The 12,126-nt window shown below is 36.9% G+C and overlaps 1 protein-coding gene across 5 annotated transcripts in view; it reads right to left on the bottom strand.

Moving 5' to 3' along the window:
- The window catches only part of LOC145688206 (carboxy-terminal kinesin 2-like), a 233,128-nt gene that overhangs the window by 127,037 nt on the left and 93,965 nt on the right, over positions 1–12,126 (bottom strand). The window lies entirely within an intron of this gene.

Below are 12,126 nucleotides of genomic sequence, written 5' to 3'. Positions count from 1 at the left end.
TCCACGTTAATCAGTTGGTCCCGTCTCATATAGCCTCGCTGCTGAAAGGGATGTTAAAATCAACTCAACTCTCTCTCCCTCTCTGTATATATATATATATATATATATATATATATATATATATATATATGTAAAGTGCCGAGAACATACATCGAGTTCGTAGAATACAAATATCCCATTCTATTACTTAAAATTTAAATTTATTAAAAGTGATGAATATTTTCTGATTCATAAAAACATACTTCAATAATTCGTACATCGTTGGTTAGCCATAAAATTTATTGGTAATAAATATTGCTGTAAAATTTATTGGTAATAAATATTGTCTTAAAAGTTTCATGATGTGAAAATCTAACGATTCTTCATTTCTTCAAAAATGTTTCAAAAACTTCAATGCATTCTTCTCTCAGAATCCACCTTTGATATCACAAAATTATATTTTGTCAGTTTAATACGCGTAAGATGAAGTTTTCTCATAGCTTTACTACTTCTCTAGATTTACATACTGCAACATTTATAAAAAAGTAGAGAAAATATAAAGTGGCTACTGTAAATTTTTACTATCCAAAATTCGAGTTTAAGTAACTCATGAAAACAAATAATGACCATTTTCTGGAAATAAACATTTATTTATTCAAATATTCATTCAGAAGAGTAAGTGAAATATAACTAATAAGGAAGCTGATTTGTGTAGTTGCTCTTCCAATAGAATAATAAAAGAAACACAAAAAGCTGCACTATTAGCGCTGCGTTCTAAAAGCAACAAGTAATTTCATTTTAATTTACAAAATAAAAAACATTTCTTTTTTATCTATCGAATCGTCATTATTTCCAATACATTTTTATGCATAATAATAATAGTTTTCCAATACAAATATCTGCTCTAAGATGTTGATTATACAAAATTCCAATATATATATACACACACACACACACACACACACACACAGAGAGAGAGAGAGAGAGAGAGAGAGAGAGAGAGAGAGAGAGAGAGAGAGAGAGACTAAATTTTTCTTCCCAACTTCAAATATTAAAAAATTTTCTGGTTCCCGAAAGCTAATTGGAAAATTATAATTTGTTGCTGTCTAATTTTCCTCTACAGGAATCGAATTTTATATCTCAATGTGGAGTTAAATATAGTGGAAAATTTTCCATCTAACATCACTATACATAATATCCAAAACTGTCCGGCTTATGCAAGTTTTTCCACTTGTTTCTACATCGCAATGAAAATTTTCCGATCCATAAAAATTCCTTTCAATTGTTTCTACAGAACAATAAAACTTTCCGATTCAAAAAAGTTGTTTCACTTTTTGCTTCAAAATGATGAGTTTTTCGGCTCATAAAAAGTTTTTCAATTTTTCCACAGAAGACAGAAAATATTTTCATTCATGAAAAATTGTTTCGCTTGTTCCTACATAGTACTGAAAATTGTTTGAGCCATGAACATTTTCAGATTCTTTAAACGATATTTCACGTTTTAACAATTTGTTTAGAACGGAAAGTTTTCCGGAAAAATATAGAAGAAAATTTTCCACCTCACATCACGACTAAACAACGATGTAGGAATAAGTGGAGTATGTTTTTATGAATCGGAAAATTTTCCGTTTCAAAATTTTATGGAAAATTTTCATCACTGTAAGTGTGCCGCGAGAATCCAAGTAACACCTGTAGTGTGCCGCAAGTTGAAAAAGGTTGGGAAACGCTGCGATAGACATTCGGGAAAGCCACCTCACCTGATAACTTATTTTCCGCTACAGGTTCATTGCTGTATTCGACTACAGTAATCCACTTTTCATCCAGATAACACATGCCACTACGCTCGTCCCTAGCTATTCCTTACGAAAATGGGCAAAGAAAGTTGAGTGAAAAATATAGCAAGTGGTGAAAAGAATAGTGGTTTACGTACCGTACGTAATAATTGCATTCCAATCTATATTAGTAAGTGTGTCATTTAACAAAAGGTAGCTGTATAAACTCAACATTGTTTCCGATCAAAAGCGCAAAAAACCAAGAAAACAAGTGGAGCGGGTTCTTCTAAACTGGAACAGTTCTCTTCTCGTTACTATATGAATCAAATTGGAAGCAATGTCATAATTAATAATGTAATAATATACAACTTGGATATCACATTTTACTGTTAGTTTTCTTGGCTTATATATATATTTAACTTACATGTGTTTTTGTGGTAATGAAAACTTTCAACTTGCGAGTATACTAGCAGTCTCCTGGATTTTCGTTAACTATAAAGATGATCCTAAATCTACCAAATAAGCATAGATAACGAACAATAAAGTTCATAATTGACTTTTTGGGAACATGCCGGCCCTAATTGATATATCACAGACTACCTTTCCGTTAAAAAAAAATCACAATTTCTAAATGGTAGATTTCAAGATGGCGGCGGAGGTTCGTGATCTACTCGGCCCATTCTTCTCTTGCCAATAGGTGAAACTACCACCGTTTGAATAGTCTATCTTTCACTATTTTGACGATTCAACAGTTTATTCGATGTATTTCTATAACATAACATGGCCATTCTCCCACCAACTTTGATCCCTTCCCCCTCTGTTTCTTATGGCGCTCAGACGCTATAACTTGTACATACACATGTTTTCACATCCTCTATCAGGTGCGCTATGTATCATCCCGCAACTAGATTCATCCATTTGGACCCTTGTAAGCAGCAGAACACACGAAGGGTGGCTCTGATTCCAACATTTTACATTGGTTCACAGCCAGCAGAAACGTTCTGAATAGGTATTATAAAGTTTAGTTGTGGCAAACTGTAACTGTTGGGTTATTACATGAACTCTCTGATATAGAGAAGATTATGACCGGTCATAATTAGCTGTAACTTACAATGACAGGATAAATTCAACGTATGATTCTTACTTTCTTCCTGCTGGTGCGTGTCTACTTTTATATACTAGTTCAAATAATCAGGGGAGAGAAAATGGCTCTTCGTCCTGACACTTCATTTTTAATCTCCTTGTTTCCCCCCTTTAATTTTATTTCTTCATTTGTTATCAAAATATATAATTTTTTAAATTTAGTTAGTTGGTAACACTTCTACATTTCAGACTGCATTGTTTACAAAGGGTGCAAAAAGCTACTGAAAAGGATTTTAGTACTACAAGTGAATGAATAAGTATTACTTGTCTAGTAGATTTGAGAAATAGGACTCTGGAAAGAATCATGACTCGTCTTATTTTTGTTAAAGAATAGTTTTACTAATGGTTCCTTTACCACATCCCTATCAAATGTCTAGCGTATTTTTCTTTTCGTTTCACTAGCGTTTGTTCTCAAATTTATAAAGGAAACACGCCCATACAAGTGTGTGTTTCCCCAGGTTTGACAAATGCTCACTGGCGTCCCGAGTGACCACACCTAGTAGGCTAATATATATATATATATATATATATATATATATATATATATATATATAACCCTCAAAATGGAAAGTCTACTTGGAAATATGCGAATATATATTTGGATTTCCCAACATAAAACACAGACATAACTATTCACCTGTTAGGAAAATAGGATACTTCGAAACCAAAGACACTTTCTGGATGACAAAGATATTCATACTAACTACTTGAAAAATACAATACATTGTATTCCAAAACTGAATATCAGACATAAATATTACGACAGAATTATTAAAAATAAATAAATAAATGCCACTAAAACGTTAAATATGTTTTAATAAATAATAATAAAAGTTAATAAAAGAAAATCAAATTACTATATCTATATACCAGTTGGAATGTCCATTTTTCGCACGGAAAGAGTAAGATTTATGCAAAATGATTGAAAGTAAAAGAATGAGTGAAATGAATAACGAAGAGCAACTCAAGATGTTGCAGCTTCTGTCGATTTTCAGGCCAGCTGACCTGCTGCACCAGAAAAATAAGGTTTACACAATCTGAAAATAAAGAAATGATGGGAATAACAAATCAACGCCTTGGGCGATGTCCCTGTCAATTCTTGGGCCAGCTGACATGCCCCTACTTGCCTAAACATGGGCTAAAATGCTATCGGGAGAGTCGGTGACATAAGCTTAGCTACCCCAAAAATCATAGATTAGAAACTAATATCGGTTCCTTTCCATTATTTCTATACATCATACCCTCTCTGCCTTCCCTAGAGGTGCTAATGGAAACCGGAATTGGACTTAAACTACATCAAGAGTGTTACTAGTCATCTCAGCTATGCTGAAAACTATGGATTCGACACTAATACCGCTAGTTTTCGTTTATTTTTACCGGTACTCCCTTTCCACCCACTATCCGAAAGGATGTCTTATTTTTCCAGTATATACTGTATATGGCTCCCTCAGTCAAACGGGAATTCTCCAAAAACATTTGAGCAAAGAGCTGCTTATTTTTAATGAGTTTATATACCAACTTTATCTTCCTAACTTAATAGGATCGTGAGATACTCAGTTTTCCGCATAAAGTTTGAACCCACGCTCCCTCTCCTTAGCATATGCACTTTAATTAAAGTAACATGATAAAGCCCTAAGCCAGGCCATCGTCCATTCATGAGCCAAAAACCATCTAAATCGCTGCTGCAGTCTAGAATTTATCAGCCGCCAAATAACTTCACTTCAATTTTTTAGCTCCCGGTATAAGCATACGAGAGCTTATAGTTTCACGAGGGTGGGTAGGAAGGTAGCTGTGTCTGTGTGGTGATTAACCAAATTTGGTGAGTAAATTGGCTAATAGCCTATTGGCTAAGAAACAAAAAATGCTATATTTGGGAGCCAGCTCAGCCAGGAACAGACTCGGCTCGCCCTGTATGCGGTACTATACTTCTAGGTAACTACTGGCCAGATATGAACGAAATTTGGTGAGCAAGTAGCCTATTGTCTAAGAAATAAAGATCGCTATATTTAATGGCCGGGCTCGCTCTCGTCGGGCTTTCTTTCTCGACAAGTACTGGCCGGGTCTAAACGAAATTTGGGGGGCAAATAGCCCATCGTCTGAGAAATAAAGCTTGCTATACTTGGTGGTCGAGCTCGGTCAGAGACAGGCTCGGCTTAGCTGGGCTCGACTTGACTCCACTTGTATTTCTTGGTAACCACTGGCCGGATCTATACCAAGTTTCGTAGGTAAATAGCCACTTTCTAAGGAATTAAAAACTGCTATATTTGGTTGCCAGCGTCGGCACGGGACAGGCACAGCTTAGTTCGGTTCGCCTTTTATGTGGTACTTTAAGGCTTTCCAATGCAAATAGAAAAATATATAGGAAATCACGACCAAAAAATATAGGAGGTTATCTGAATTTGTCAGAAAGGAAATTTAAATTATCCAATAGGTAGGAAAAAAATCACATGGAAATTACACCAATTGTTATATGAACACACATTGTATTCTCAATATAACTAAATGGGTAATTATCTCGTTGCAATATTTTATACGAGTTTCTTACTGTTTTCGTACGTACCAAAGGTCAATTCACCTAAGAAGGCCAATTTTACAGAGCTTATGACGAGCACAGCGTAGGAGAAGGAACTAGAATTCAATAGCCTGTGAATCCAGTAGTGAGTCACGTACAACGTTGTGTGGAAGTTTTTGTGGTGAACAGCTATTATGTCTATTAAAGTGACATCTTAATGCGAAGGACACATATGTGCACTTTCCGATACACAATTCAGTGCGTCAGTAATTGTGAAAATGGACGCGGCAAGGGGCAACAATATCAGCAGGCGTACTGTAGCAAGGGTAAGCCAGCGCTGTAAAAGCACCAGCCCTAAATATCAAGTCGTTAGAGTAAAAAGGAAACGGGCATGTCCAGTCAGGACACCACGCTTTGTCAAACATCAGGGCATCAGTTGTGAAGAAGAACCCATCCACCCAAAAAAACCTTACCACCTCATGCAGGGTATCACAGAGCACAATGTGTGGTATCATAAAGGACAATTTGGGACTGAATAAACGTCATAATGCGATGGAGCAAAAGTTATCACCAAGGCACATTCAAGAGAGATTCACGAACGCAAGAAAGTTGTATGAACAGTACCTCTCAGGTGACAAATGGCCGTGGGTTGACACTCTGGATGAAGCCTGGATCTACCTTGATGACACCAATAAGCCAAGGGTCATTTTTTATTCACCACATGATGCGAAGGGCCGCAGCGAGTTCGTCCATGAATGTCGTGAGAAGTTTTTGAAAGTTTTCACGGTGGTGGCAGGTTTCTGTGTCCATGGGAAGTTGCCAATGCATCGTGTGGATTCGAAGGCCAAGGTGAATACAGCCTACTTTCAAACGAACATCATGGAACCCTTATACACAATGCACATCCCACAGTTGTATGGCAGGGACACCCGGAAGGTGTGAATTCACATGGAGAAAGCATCCAGTCACACTGCTCGGAGTTCTGTCGCGTATTATCGGCGTATGGTCACGAAGACTGGTATGTCTGATATACCCTTCTCGTCCATACCCGTGAAATCACCAGATGCGTCGCCGATGGATTTCTGCGCCTTTGGCCTTCTGAAACAAGGCCTCGCGCGAAGGAGTCCCACCACCATAGCGGGGCTTTGGAAAGCTTGTCAAGCGGTGTCGTCTACAATTTCCTCAGACACTTTCGACGCGCACTGCTTCAGTGGAAATTGCGTTGCAGGGAGATAGTCCAGGCTCGTGGCCACCACATCGAGCACAACAGTTGGTGGAGGAAGAGATTCTCGTGAGCAGGTGAGCGCACAAACTTTGGCCATCTTAGGTGAATTCACCTTCTGTAGCTCACCAGTACTATGCAACGACCATAAGGAAAGTGTAAAACGGAAATCAGTCTTTGTTAGTATACGTATCCAAGATGTGAATAATTTTATCAATTGTAAGATCCTATCTTTCTTTTCAAATAATATACATAAGTTGTAAAAATCAAAACGAAATTCATTTTTAAAAAATCACAAAACACAAGATACAAAGAGTTGGTTTGGTAAGTATCTAAATACACATTTGCACATAGAACTTAGTGCATCTAAGGAAATATATACAACAGCAAAAGTATCAGTTACACTTTCATTTTCTTCAGTGCCTGAATATACTTATTTGCCATCTTCCGTTTCCCTTTGTTCTGTTAGTCTTGAATTTTTTGTACTTCATTCATCTTCAAGGATGCGGTTTGGATCATTACCTGGGCAACACTAACGTCAGCCATGTCCTTTTTTGATAGCGCAGAAGGTAATATAAATGAATTATTTATAAGTCTTCAAAATCACTACTCTCTAGAACTTTTAATGAATATGACAAAACTAGGTTATTCTTTTTTCCATTTTGTAGGTGTATGAATACTTTTTGCGCCAGCTGTATATTCTTTCGTGTAATTATCTTTAGACAATAAACATGAAAGGACGAAACAGAAGAGTATCCATTCAACCACCCTACTGTGGAGACGAAAGGCCCTCCAACAACCCACACCTTATTTCCTTATGTTATTTTCACAACTGGAAGTAGCAATGTCACAAAAATATAGGTGGTTCCGTTAAAATACAGGAAATAGAAGAGTTTATAGGAAGAGACGCAAATATATAGGAAAAATAGGAAATATAGGAGCATTGGAAAGCCTGTACTTTATTTCTCAGTGACTACTGGCCGGATCTAATCGCAATCCGGTGGGCAAGAAATAAAGTTCGCTATATTTGGTGCCGAGCTCGGCCACGGATAGGCTCGCCTTAACAAAAGAGACTGTGTTTTACGGTTTTGCACGCCTGGAAGGTCTGAGTTTGGTTCACCTCGGCTTGTGTTTATATAGACTAACTGACATGCCCGTCCTTTGCAAGGGAGAATGGGTTTTTGTCAAGTATTTGAACTCTTCCTCCCCTTTGGATATGCATAGGAGACGAATTTGGACTTAAACGGCATCGGTATTGTCACTATTCATCTCAATCAGTAGTTTTCGTTTACTTTTATATGTCACTCTCTTCCCACCCCATCCCATATCGATAGAAGCTGTACTCTTTTAGATTTCAACGATGTCGAGAATGTTAGATTAATCTTACTGATCCTGAAAACTATGAATTAGACACTACTATTGGTAGTATTTGAGTAGTTTTACATTTCCCAACCTCATGCTGAAGGGGGATAAGTTTGGCCCTAAGCGGCATCGAGTGTCCAATCATTTCAGCGGCCCTAAAAGCTATGGATTGGACACTAATATCAGTCGTTTTCGATTATTTTTACATGCCACCCCTCACGCGTTCTCCCATTGCCGAAAATGTGCTAAAACCAAAGTTAGGCCAGAGTCTACTCATGTACCAAAAACCATTAAGATCGGTGCAGCAATTTAGAAGGAGCCAGCAGTCAAACATGATACTTATCACACCCCTTACCCTTCATGCCCATGCCGAAAATGTGCTAAAAACATAAGTTAGGGCAGGGTACACTCATTTCAAATGAATAATATATACTAAATTTCATCTTGCTAAGTTAACACGATCGTAAGATACTCAGTTTTTGTACAAGTTTTGAACCCCAGCTCGTTCTTAGTATACTCATCTTAATCAAAGTGAATGATAAAAACCTAACTGAGATCAGTCATGTATTAAAAATAATCAAAATCGGTGCGGCGGTCTAAGAGGATTTCGCGGACAAACATCATTATATTCTTTTTTACATATATTGAAGATGTTCCCTTGCCCTCCCTCAAAACTAGAATTTTCAAAAACGTTAGATCACGGAGTCGCTTATTTTAATGAAGAATATATAAACAACTTTACTTATTTTTAAGTTGTAAGGATCGTGAAATACTGATTGTTTCGCATACTACTTTTGATCCCCTTGTTTCCCCCCGTACGATAAGCAACTTAAAGTAACATGATAAGTTAGGTCATGGTCCTGTCTTGTATCAAAACTCAAAATCGGTGCAGTGGTCTAGGAAGAGTCTGGGGACAAATATAATTTCATTTATTTTTATATATACAGACGATAGAAGGGCCCCTTGCCGCCCTAAAGCTAATTAACTCTATGGCCTATGGAACCCACAAGTTCAATGTCCCGTTCACAAAAGCTCTCCATTGATTTCTGTCCTTATCCAACTGGATCCAGTTCCTACTTTGTGTTTCTATTTGAGACAGATCCATCTTAATATTGTCCTATCTCCGCCTAGGTCTTCCTAATGGTAGCTTTCCGATTGGTCTTCCAGTCAAGACTTTGAAAGCGTTTCTACTTTCTTCCATCCTAGGTACATGACCTGCCCACCTAAGCCTCCTAGACCTAACGACCCTAACAATGTTGGGTAAACCATATAAATTATGTAGTTTCTCGTTATGAAGTTTCCGCCATTCCCCATTCCCGTTCCTCTTGGGTCCGAATATTCGTCTCACGATTTTATTTTCAAATACGTTCAGTCTGCGTTCTTCCCTCAGAGTGAGCGACCATGTTTCTCAACTATATAGAACAACAGGCATTATTGTCGTTTTATATATTTTAAGCTTTAAATTCATCGACAAAATTCGCGACGACGAAAGATTTTGAACTGAATAATAACACGAATTTCCTGCTTTCAGTCGACATGTAATTTTTTCGTGGATATGGTTTTCGTCTGTTAGTACTGATCCTCGATATTTGAAAGTATCCACTTTATCAAAAGTATTATTCGATATTTTAACGCATCCACAATTTAACGTATTACGATCCCGAGGAACTTCTATGTATTTAGTTTTCTCTGCATTTCTTTCCATTGTTCGTCTATCATTCCCTATTAAATTTACATTATCAGCATACGCAATAACCTGGTGAATACTATTCAGCTGTAGGACCTGGTTGTTGTCTTTGATTTTCCTTATAGCGTACTCCAAAACACAGTTGAATAATAATCGCGACAACGCATCTTCTATCTGACCGTTCTCGAAGTGAAACCTTGTTGGCAAGAATTTTTCTACTCGAACTTTATTTTGGGATTCATTTAAACACATTTTAATTAATCTAACTAGTTTTTTTTTTCGGTATTCCAAATTGTGAAGCAATGTTGTACAATATTTTCCTGCTAACCAACTCGTAGGTCTTTCTAAAATTAATAAATAATTGATGTACCGGGGTATTTAATTCCCATCTCTTTTCGAGTATTTCTCGAATGGTAAATATCTGATCGATAGTTGATCGATTTCGCCTAAATCCGGACTGATAATTTCCATAATTTCATCTACGTATGGCGGTCAATCTTCCTAATAGAATGTTTTAAAACGTTGGAAAACGCGTCTACTTATTTTTAAACGAAGAATTTATACATCAACTTTCATCTTCCTAAGTTGACAGGATCGTGAGGTCCTAAATTTTTCGCATATATTTTGAAGCCCTCCCCCCATTTAGGATACGCATTTTAATCAAAATAACATGAAAAAACTAGGCAGGGTTAAGTGAAATACTGAAAAATCATCAAAATGGGTTCAGCGATCTAGGAGGAGTTGTATATATATATATATATATATATATATATATATATATATATATATATATATATATATACAGATTAAAAATTAAAACCATTGACTCACTCACTGATTCACTTAACATATCTCTGAAGCTGTTAAGCGTGAATCCTTTAAATTTTGTATAAATAAACCCTTTGACTTCTAGGTTATGTGACAAGGAATTTTACGAAATGAGGGCTTTAATGTTTTTGTGGCATTCACCAAATCTCCGAAACAAGATACGGATTCTTGAAATTGTCAATATTCTTTTTGCACCCTAGGCTGCTGATACGGGATTTTGAGAAATGCGATCCTAAAGCAAGAAAGGGAGTTGATATTTTGTTCTCTCAATCATTAAAATTTCTCTCGTTCGAGTTCTGTCTATTAGGCACTGAAGTTTGAAATTTTGTATAACCATTCTTTGTGTATTCGGCTTGATGAGGAAATTGAAAATGAAATGAAATCTTTAAGTTTTACGTCCCACGTTTATGCCGGTTAGGCTAAAGGAGACGGTGATGATGAGAGATGAGTGAAATGGTAGATTGAAGAAAGTGGGAGGAAACGGGAGAATCCCGATAAAACCCACAAGCACAGTGTTTGTCCACCACAAATTCCACACGGCGTGAGCTGGGATCGAACCAGGGACCCCAAGCACCGGAGGTGAACGCTCTACCACTGAGCTACCGCTCTCCTTGAGGAAATTGAAATATACAAAATTCGATCCCTGGGCGGGAAAAGAAGGGCTTAAATGTTTCTAGCCGTTCACCAGATCTCCGAAATTATGAGGAGCAGGGCCTTGAAATTTCGTAGGAATGTTCTCCATGTGCCATAGACTGACAACGAAACAATTTTTACGAAATAAGACGTCAAAAGGGGAGAAAGGGTTCTTTGCTGTTTAGCACATCTCTGAATCAATTGGAAATAGAGAATTGGAGTTTAGTACAAATGTTTCCATTAATCATAGAATTTTACAATTGTAACCCAAGAGAGGGAAGGCTGTTTTATATAAGTTTTCATCATTTATCACATTTTCAAAATATTGAAATGTAGGTACTTGAAGTAGTGTAAAAATGTTCTTATACCCTCGTGTGAGAAACAGACTAAGTTTCACGAATTGAAACCCCTACGGGAAAGGAGGGAGACTTGAAAATATTTTCTTCATTTATCGAATCTTTGAAGCAGTTAGACGTAGCCACATTTTTTGAAATGTTCTTCAACCTTTGGCTGGGGATAAGACAAAATTTAAGAAAAACAATCTCCCCATGGGAAAAGGGGAGGGCTTGAAAGTCCTCTCGCTGTTCCGCAAATCTTTGATACAACTAACCGCAGAAATTTGACGAATGTTGTCAATAACCCTAGGCTAACGATAAGTCTGAGCTTACGAAATACTTCTCTTACTGAAGAAAACGGAGCGTTGAACTTTTTCTTCGACTTTTACCAAAACTCCTGAACTGCTGCGTGTATGATTTCGAAATTTTGTATAAATATTATCTTTGAACTTTAGGCTAAAGACAGAATAGAGCTTTAAAATAAGCTACCCCTAAGAGGAGAAACAAGCCATGAAAAAGTTTTTTTCGTCATTTAACAGATTTTTGAAACAACTGAAAGGGGAAACATTTATATTTTGTACAAATTATCTCACTAATTCTAGCTCATACAGATTACGAATATATCATGCAAGAATGATTTAGCTAACTTTCGA

Source organism: Thermobia domestica, chromosome 6, assembly GCF_964235325.1.
Source record: "Thermobia domestica chromosome 6, izTheDome1.hap1.1, whole genome shotgun sequence".
Lineage (NCBI taxonomy): Eukaryota > Metazoa > Arthropoda > Insecta > Zygentoma > Lepismatidae > Thermobia > Thermobia domestica.
This window is presented reverse-complemented; position numbering and strand designations above follow the sequence as displayed.